Genomic DNA, 8,612 nt, shown 5'->3' with positions numbered 1-8,612 from the left:
TATCACTGGGGGCTTCTTACTGAAATGACAATAAAGCAGAAAAGAAAACAGGAGCATAAAATTTGCCTTCTTTTCTTCTCTAAAGCAAAATTGAAGAAAAGTAGATGTTGCCCTCTTGTCCAATATGGTATAAATGAGCTATAAGTGCGAGGCTCGTCTTGATAAAAAAACTGATATATATGAAGTTTGTCTTCTTGAATCTCCCAAGTCCAGTCTCTGCTTGCCCGTTTCCTCATGCCTGCATGCCCAGCACCTTCTTGCTGCCCCGGTCTTCCTAAAGCCCCAGATGCAGCTGCTCTCCCAGAGGTCACCTCCTTGGAAAACGCCCCTCCGTAGTATTCCTTTTTGCAGTTCCCTCCCTATGCTGGTCCACCTTCATCCCCGTCCTTCCTCCATAACCTCTTCCCTAGCAAAAGTATCTCTAGCCAGCCACCAGAAAACAGAGAAATCTGATACATTCACCATTAGAAGCTGGAGAATAATAGCGATTTGTAGCCAACCTGTGAAAATATTTTTATACTTTAAAAGAGGACACCTGGAGAACACAACCCCCAAAATGAATTTCTAGTAGTTGTGACATTGAATGGGAATGGGAGCGGGGGTGGTGGGACATGAAGAGGGCACAGGCCAGGAGGAGAGGAGCTTCTGAACATGGTGCGTGAATCTGCGTTTGAATTCCAGCCATTATCCCATATGCCAGTTTTTAAAAATAGACTTCCAAATCCATGTAGGAAGGATTCCACCAGGACAATACATACAAGAGTCTAGTCCTCAATAAATATGTTAGTGACAAGGGTCTTAGACCAGACCACTCAAAGTACTAGGTTATTGAATTGACAGCTCTATTCTTTGAACTGCAAAATGTAGCAAAATTCATATCTAATTTAGACAGTAAAATATCAAATGATAAATTTTAAAGATGTTATGGAGACCAGCCTACCATCTTATTATTACACAGAAATGTGAGAAAATATAGAAAATTTGAATAACAATGCATTCAAATTGATAGGTAGTAATAGAACTTTATACTTACAGAGAATATGTGTTCTTTTGAAATAATATGAAAGTCATAAAAATTGACCACATTCTAGGCCAAAAAGGATGTCCCAATAAACTAAAAAAAAAAAAAAAAAATCAACATTTACAGACCATGTCCTCTGAACACCAAGCAATAAAATTTAACCTCGATAATAAGAGGATAGGTTTTTTTAAAACCCCATAAGGCTGGGGGCGTGCGGGGGAACTTTTACTAAGTAATCCTTGGGAAGCATATGGGAAGTTATGAAAGATCTGGAATGTAGCAAAATGCACACTTTATACATCAAAGTCTGTGGGGCATAGTGCTAGAAGGAAAATTTATAGCTTAAAATACTTTTATCAGAAATCAAGAACAATTGAAAACAAATGAGCTAATAATTAATAATGCATGTTCAGATCAAGAACTTTTTCCAAGAACTGGAAAAAGTAGAACAGAAACAAGCCAAAGAAATAAGAAGGGAAAAGAAGCAAAAACAAGGAGGGAAACTGATTACAAAGAGAATGAAAAAACAACAGTAACAACAACAGCTAAAGAATATCCAGACTCCAAAAGCTGTTCGTTCTTGTTTTTTTTTTTTTTAAGTTTTTATCTATCTATCTATCTATTTATTTATTTGACAGACAGAGATCACAAGGAGGCAGAGAGGCAGGCAGATAGTGAGAGAGAGGAGGAAACAGGCTCCCCGCGAGCAGAGAGCTTGACTCGGGCTCGATCCCAGGACCCTGGGACCACGACCTGAGCGAAAGGCAGAGGCTTTAACCCACTGAGCCGCCCAGGCACCCAGGTGTCCCTGTTCTTGTTTTTTAGGTTAAATAAACAAACCCATGGGAGGATTTTAAATAATAAAAAAATTTTTTAAACAACTATTCTCAAAAACTTTCAAAACAAAAAGGAACAGATATATTTCTGGAAAAGGGCAAAAATATCAAAATTGGTACAAAAGGGACCAGAAGTTTCAATAGAGTTAATTAAACTAAATTAAATGACATTAAATAAAGGAAAATGATATTAAATAAAATGAATAAATAAATAAAAGAATTAAATTAAATTAAATGGCATTGAATAAAATCACATGATAATCTAATTTTTCTCAAGGTACAGAAGATTTTTCAGGTAAATGGTAGCAATCTTTTAGGAAACAGATCATCTCTATTTTACTCAGTTTGGTCCATAAAACAAGAGAGAAGGAAAGCATCCTAACATCTTGTATGAGGCTAATACAACTTAAATGCAAAACTAGCTAAAGATAATACAAAGTAAGAAAATAATGGGCTTATTTCACTTAGGGACATAAATGTGTGTAAATAAAATATTAGCTAACCTGAACCAACCCTGTTCTTAAAAAACAAGAAATAAAAGGATGGCTTAATATCAAGTCTATGTCATTTACCACATTAATGGATTAAAGCAGAAAAGCCAATTATTATCTCAATAGATGGAAAAAACATTCAAGGGGTGCCTGGGTGGCTCAGTCGGTTAGGCATCTGCCTTCGGCTCAGGTCATGATTCTGGGGTCCTGAGATTGAGCCCTGTGTCGGGCTCCCCACTCATCGAGGAGACTGCTTCCTCCTCTCCCTCTTTCCCTACCTCCCACTTCCCACTTGTGTTCTCTCTCTCTCTGAAATAACTAAATAAAATCTTAAAAAAAATACATTTGAAAAAAATCGCTATGATTTTTAAAATCCCCATAAAACTAGGAATAGAAAAATCTTCCTTAACTTGATAATCACTGTATGTACAATAAGCCTGCAGCAACCATCATGTGTAATAGAAAAACTGTTGGTGCACTTGAATGGTGACCGAGAACAATAGAAAAGAGAAGGATGCCCATTATCTGTGCTGCTATCTATTACTAAAGGTCTTGGGTAATGAGATGAGGTAAGAACAACAACAAAAAAAATATGAAAGAATTAACAGAGATAAAACTGTCATCTACTTAGAAAATTCAACAGAAACACTAACTAGTGTTGCACAAGGTTGTCAGAAGTGAGATCAAATTACCACCTCAATGTCATCACCTCTATTTTAGCAATAGTTAGTTTAAAAATATAGTAGATGAATCACTAAACTCTACCTCTGAAACTAATAAAACACTACATGTGAATTAATTGAATTTAAATGACAAATAAATAAAAATAAATAAAAATGCTCTCTTATTAAAAAAAAAACTAGTAGAAAACAGGACACCATTCACAAAGAGGGCGAAAACCACAGAATTATCTCAGAATTAAACTAAAAAATACTGGACAGCATGGTCAAGGAGAACACTGTGAAAGACTATCTAACCGAATGAAGAGCCATATTATGTTTATCGAAGAATGGCTTCACGTTGTAAATCTTTAACTCTTCCTAAATCAAGCTATAAAACCTCTGCCATTTCAGTCAAAATTAAGAAACTCAAAAAATCCTGATAACTTTGTATGGAAAAATAAAAGTCTGTGAATGATTAAGTCGAAAAGAATAATAGGGTCTTCCTTATCACGCACGAAGACATATTCAAGGTTTTAATGATCAAATTACACTGGTAATGGTAAGAGACCTGACAAATAGCCCAGGGGAACAGAACACAGACTCAAAGACAGAGCCATGTTATGGCAGTATAGGTTAACAACTCCCAGACTGCTTTGTGTGCATGCTGGGGTTGAACAAATAAGTACAAGGATGGGGGATGATGTCGGCCAGGCTTCCCACCGTTGGAGAGGAAAGTTACATACAACCAGGAAGGCTGGGGTAGAAAGAACACTGTGGGACTGGATTGGAATTAGAGACATCAGTATGATCTCATGTTTAGCTGAGTATGAACAGAGATGGATAGATACAGAAGTATGTAAACACACGTATTCTACCTTGGTTGGTTGGTACATATGCATACATTCCTTAGCTCTCTTCACTAATGGGACCTAAAAGTAGGGCACTCCAGTAGTAATTACCACAACTGGTGCCCAGATCTTGGTTTTTGTTTTTGTTTTAAAGATTTTATTTATTTTTGCAAGAGAGAGTGAGAGAGTGCGCACATGTGCACATGCACACGCATGAGGGGGAGGGGCAGAGGGAGAAGCAGATACCTTTCACCCCCTACCCCAGCCTCGAGCAGGGAGCCTGATATGGGCCTGGATTCCAGGACCCCAGGATCACGACCAGAGCCAAAGGCAGATGCTTAACCAACTGAGCCACCCAGGTGCCCCTGATCTTGGTTTTTAATATCATTAGCAAATAAAAGGAACCAGGACTCCCTGGAGAAGTGGCTGATTCTATGGCTGGGAGAGAGAGCACATGAAATGAGCCTGGAGCATCTCATAGCATCATAAAGTACAAAACACAGGAGGAAAAAATGGAGGGGAGGGAAGGAATAAGTCAAAGGGACACAGGAACCAACCTGAAATAATTCCCAGTGGAATAATCTAAGTGACAAAATAATGAATATAGTATTAGATTATCATCTACAGTATAAAACAAATATACCTAAGTCTATACTGATATAAAAAAATGATCAAATAAAGAAATGGGGGAGAAGATCTTCTTTACAAAGTAAGTTTCCTTACAAATCCTTCTTACAAAAATAATCCAAATAATATATGTAGGTATTCCCTGCTCCAAGAAATGGAGCTTAACTCATACACACACCCCCACCAGTGGAGACTTACTGAATAACTTCCAAAGATTAGATTAGGATAGAGGGAAATTGGTGAGTCATAGTGGAGAAACATGGCCAACACTACCTTAACTGAATGGTCAAGGTTAACTTCACCAGTGATAAGTTCCATTGCTATCATGTACCCTTGATGTGATAAATGAGAAGGACATCACCTTTGTAGTATCCTTTCCCAAGCCCTTAACCTCAGCCCAATCACATGAAAGATGTCAGACAAATCCAAATTGAAGGACAATGTAAAAAAAATACATCACCTGTACCTTAAGACTGTCAAGGTCACGACAAAGAAAGAAAGAACTGGAAACTGTTACAGATCAGTTAAGACCAGGGAGACATGACAACACAATGCACTTCGATACCCTGGACTGGATCCTGGAACAGAAAAAGGACCTCAGGGGAAGGACTGCGAATCCAGTCTGGGCTTTACTTAGTAACAGTGTACCAATGAGGTTTCTTAGTTTTAACAAATGTACCATATAAGCATGCAAAGTACAGATATTATAGGAAACTGGGTGACGATATACAGAATCCATCTCTTTTTGACTTTTCTGTAAGTCTGGAATATTCCATCCCAAAAAGTTCATTTGAAATGAAGACCTCTGCCTATAGAGCTAGTTGATGCACAAGAAACATGGCACCACTATTTTGCGATGGGTTTGCCATCAGAACACGGGTGTTGTGGGGGCGCCTGGGTGGCTCAGTGGGTTAAAGCCTCTGCCTTCGGCTCAGGTCATGATCTCAGGGTCCTGGGATCGAGTCCCACATCGGGCTCTCTGCTCAGCAAGAAGCCTGCTTCCCTCTCTCTCTCTCTCTGCCTGCCTCTCCGTCTACTTGTAATCTCTCTCTGTCAAATAAATAAATAAAATCTTAAAAAAAAAAAAAGAACACGGGTGTTGTGAAAACCACTGCTGAAGCTAAGCCAGACGGGAAAGGAAAGGTTCCTACCAACACCATCATACTGGACACGTAGATCAGGCAAGTCCATCCTACCAGTCATCTGATCGGCACATGAGGTAGGATCAACAAGAGAAAGAAGCATTGAAGAATTCAAGAGAGGCTTCTGAGATGGGAAAGGGGCCCTTCAAGGATGCCGCGGGGCTTGGATATGCTTAAAGTTGAACAATAAGCTGGTATCACCCTTGATATCTCTCCGTGGAAATTGGAGACCAGCAAGTATTACGTGACCAGCATTGATGCCCCAGGACATGGAGACTTTATCAAAAACGTGATCACAGCACCTCTCAAGCTGACTGTACTGTCCTAATAGTTGCTGCTGGTGTCGGTGACTTTGAAGCAGGTATCTCCGAGAATGGGCAGACCCATGAGAATGCTCTCTGGCTCACACACTAGGCATGAAACAACTAATTACTGATATTAACAAGAGGAATTTCTTCAGCCCAAAGAGGTATGTGGAAATCATTAAGGAAGTCAGCACCTACATTTTAAAAAGTTGGCTACAACCCCGACACAGTAGCATTTTGTGCCAATTTCTGGTTGGAATGGTGACAACATGCTGGAGCCAAGTGCTAGCACGCCTTGGTTCGAGGGATGGAAAGTCACCCATAAAGATTGCAATGCCAGTGGGACCATGTTACGTGAAAATCCGCTTGACATTCTGCCACATCTCATCCAACCGGCAAGCCCTTTGGTCTGGCCCTCTAGGACATCCACAAAATTAGAGGTATTGGTGCTGTCTCTGTGGGCCAAGTGGAGTCTGGTGTTCTCAGACCTGGCGTGATGGTCATCTTTGCTCCAGTCAACATTATAACTGAAGTCAAGCATGTTGAAATGTACCATGAAGTCTTAAGAGACTCTCCAGCTTTTCCTGGGGACACCGTGGGCTTCAATGCCAAGAACGCTCCTGTCAAAAATGTTCATCATGGCAACCTGTCTGGTGAGAGCAAAAATGACCCACCAAGGCAAGCAGCTGGTTGCATGGTTCAGGCGATTATCCCCAACCATCCAGACCAAATCAGTGCTGGCTGTGCACCTGTGCTGGATTCTCACAAAGCTCACACTGCTTGCAAGTGTGCTGGGCTGAAAGAGATTGATTGCTGTTGGAGTGGATGGGGGGCAGGCGGAGTGGGAAGCTGGAAGATGGCCCCACTTTCTCAAAATCTGGTGATGCAGCCATTGTTAATATAGTTGCTCACAAACCCACATGGGTTGAGCATTTCTCTGACTATCCTCCTCTGTGTTATTTTGCTGTTCCTGACATGAGACAGAGAGTTGTTGTGGGTGTCATAGGAGCAGTGGCCAAGACGGCTACAGGAACTGGTTAAGGTCACCAAGTCTGCCCAGAACACTCGGGAGGCTAAATAAATATTATCCCGAATACTTACACAGCACTGCCCCACCCCTGTCCTAATCAGTGGCGGAAGAATGGTCTCAATTAGCCATTTAAATTTAATTGTAGAAGACTGCTTAGTGATAATAATGTACCATAAAACCTCCAGAAGGAAGGGAGAATGTTTTGTGGACCGTGTGTGTGTGTGTGTGTGTGTGTGTGTGTGTGTGTGTGTGTGTGTATGAGAGAGAGAGTGGGAGAAGGAGAGGGAGTTTTAAGTAGTTTTTACAATCACTACTTTTTTTTTTATTTTTTAAGATTTCACCTATTTGCGGGGCGCCTGGGTGGCTCGGTGGGTTAAAGCCTCTGCCTTCAGCTCAGGTCATGATCTCGGGGTCTTGGGATCGAGCCCCGCATCGCGATCTCTGCTTGGCGGGGAGCCTGCTTCCTCCTCTCTCTCTCTGCCTGCCTCTCTGCCTACTTGTGATCTCTATCTGTCAAATAAATAAATAAAATCTTTTAAAAAAAAGGAAAAAAAAGATTTCACCTATTTGCTTGACAGAGAGAGAGAGAGAGCACAAGTAGGCAGAGTGGCAGGCAGAGGGAGAGGGAGAAGCAAGCTCCCCGCTGGGCAGGGAGCCTGATGCTGGGATCATGACTGAGCCAAAGGTAGACACTTAACTGACTGAGTCACCCATGAACCCCTAGAATCAGCAGTCTTTAACGGAAACAACTGGACCAAAAATCTGTCACAGAATAAGGGGCACCAAAAACCAAAAGGAAAAAGATGGTGCGGTAGATTGCAGAATATGGCCACAAATCCCTCCCGGCCCTGGTATGTATGCCCTTAGCAATGTGACTTTGTGCTTCCTCCCTCAGGAGGTGGAAGCATTTCTTCACATGCCCAGCAGGCTTCTGGATTTTGAGGTCTCCCAGCAGCTCAGTGCTGCAACACTGTCATCTCCTCTGCTCACATCCCCTCTTAGAGCATCTCTGGCTTGCTGGCTTAAATTGTGACAATGTTGCCCATTTGCATTATTTCCTTTACTGTCATTGGTCTTTATGTTTCAGTTTACCTCTTTTTGCATTCGTTAACATTGAATTATATCCCCATTGCCATTTCAGGATGTAATGGCATTCCCATTCCTGGATCATTAATTTCCGACCTAATTGTATTTTCAGAGGGGCTTGTTTTGGGCAAATCACCCAGAGTGCAGGAAGACCATCTTTTAGCACCAAAAACATCTCAAGAATTCTTCCTGGCTGTCGGCTTCAAACCCTAACATCTTTCCTATACCAGTTACATAAGAATACATTTAAAATACTTCCTTTCAATAAACACGTATTGTCTCCCAAACAATAAATTGTTGGAGCATAAATACTTTTTATTGAGTTTGGCTCTAGCTATTTAATCAACAGAGCAGTTCAGGTTTTTCTTCTTGTTTTTGTTTTGACATAGAGGTTCTGTGAAAGACCAATGAGGCATTAAGGGCACCATGAGCCAAGTTCTGCAACCTCTGCTCTGTGTCCTTAATCAGAACTCACTTTTGTTGATTCTGAATTCCTAACAACTGACTTTGAATTTTTTTTTTTTCCTTTTGGTACACTCTCTCTTGGGAATGACCATTTAAATT

The 8,612-nt window shown here is 40.8% G+C and overlaps 1 pseudogene; it reads left to right on the top strand.

Annotated features, from left to right (window-relative positions):
• The first annotated feature begins 5,036 nt into the window (after window positions 1-5,036).
• On the top strand, window positions 5,037-6,973 carry LOC125084905 (elongation factor 1-alpha 1-like; annotated as a pseudogene).
• The last annotated feature ends 1,639 nt before the right edge of the window (window positions 6,974-8,612 follow it).

Source organism: Lutra lutra, chromosome 1 (genome assembly GCF_902655055.1).
Source record: "Lutra lutra chromosome 1, mLutLut1.2, whole genome shotgun sequence".
In the NCBI taxonomy this organism is placed as follows: Eukaryota; Metazoa; Chordata; class Mammalia; order Carnivora; family Mustelidae; genus Lutra; species Lutra lutra.
This window is presented reverse-complemented; position numbering and strand designations above follow the sequence as displayed.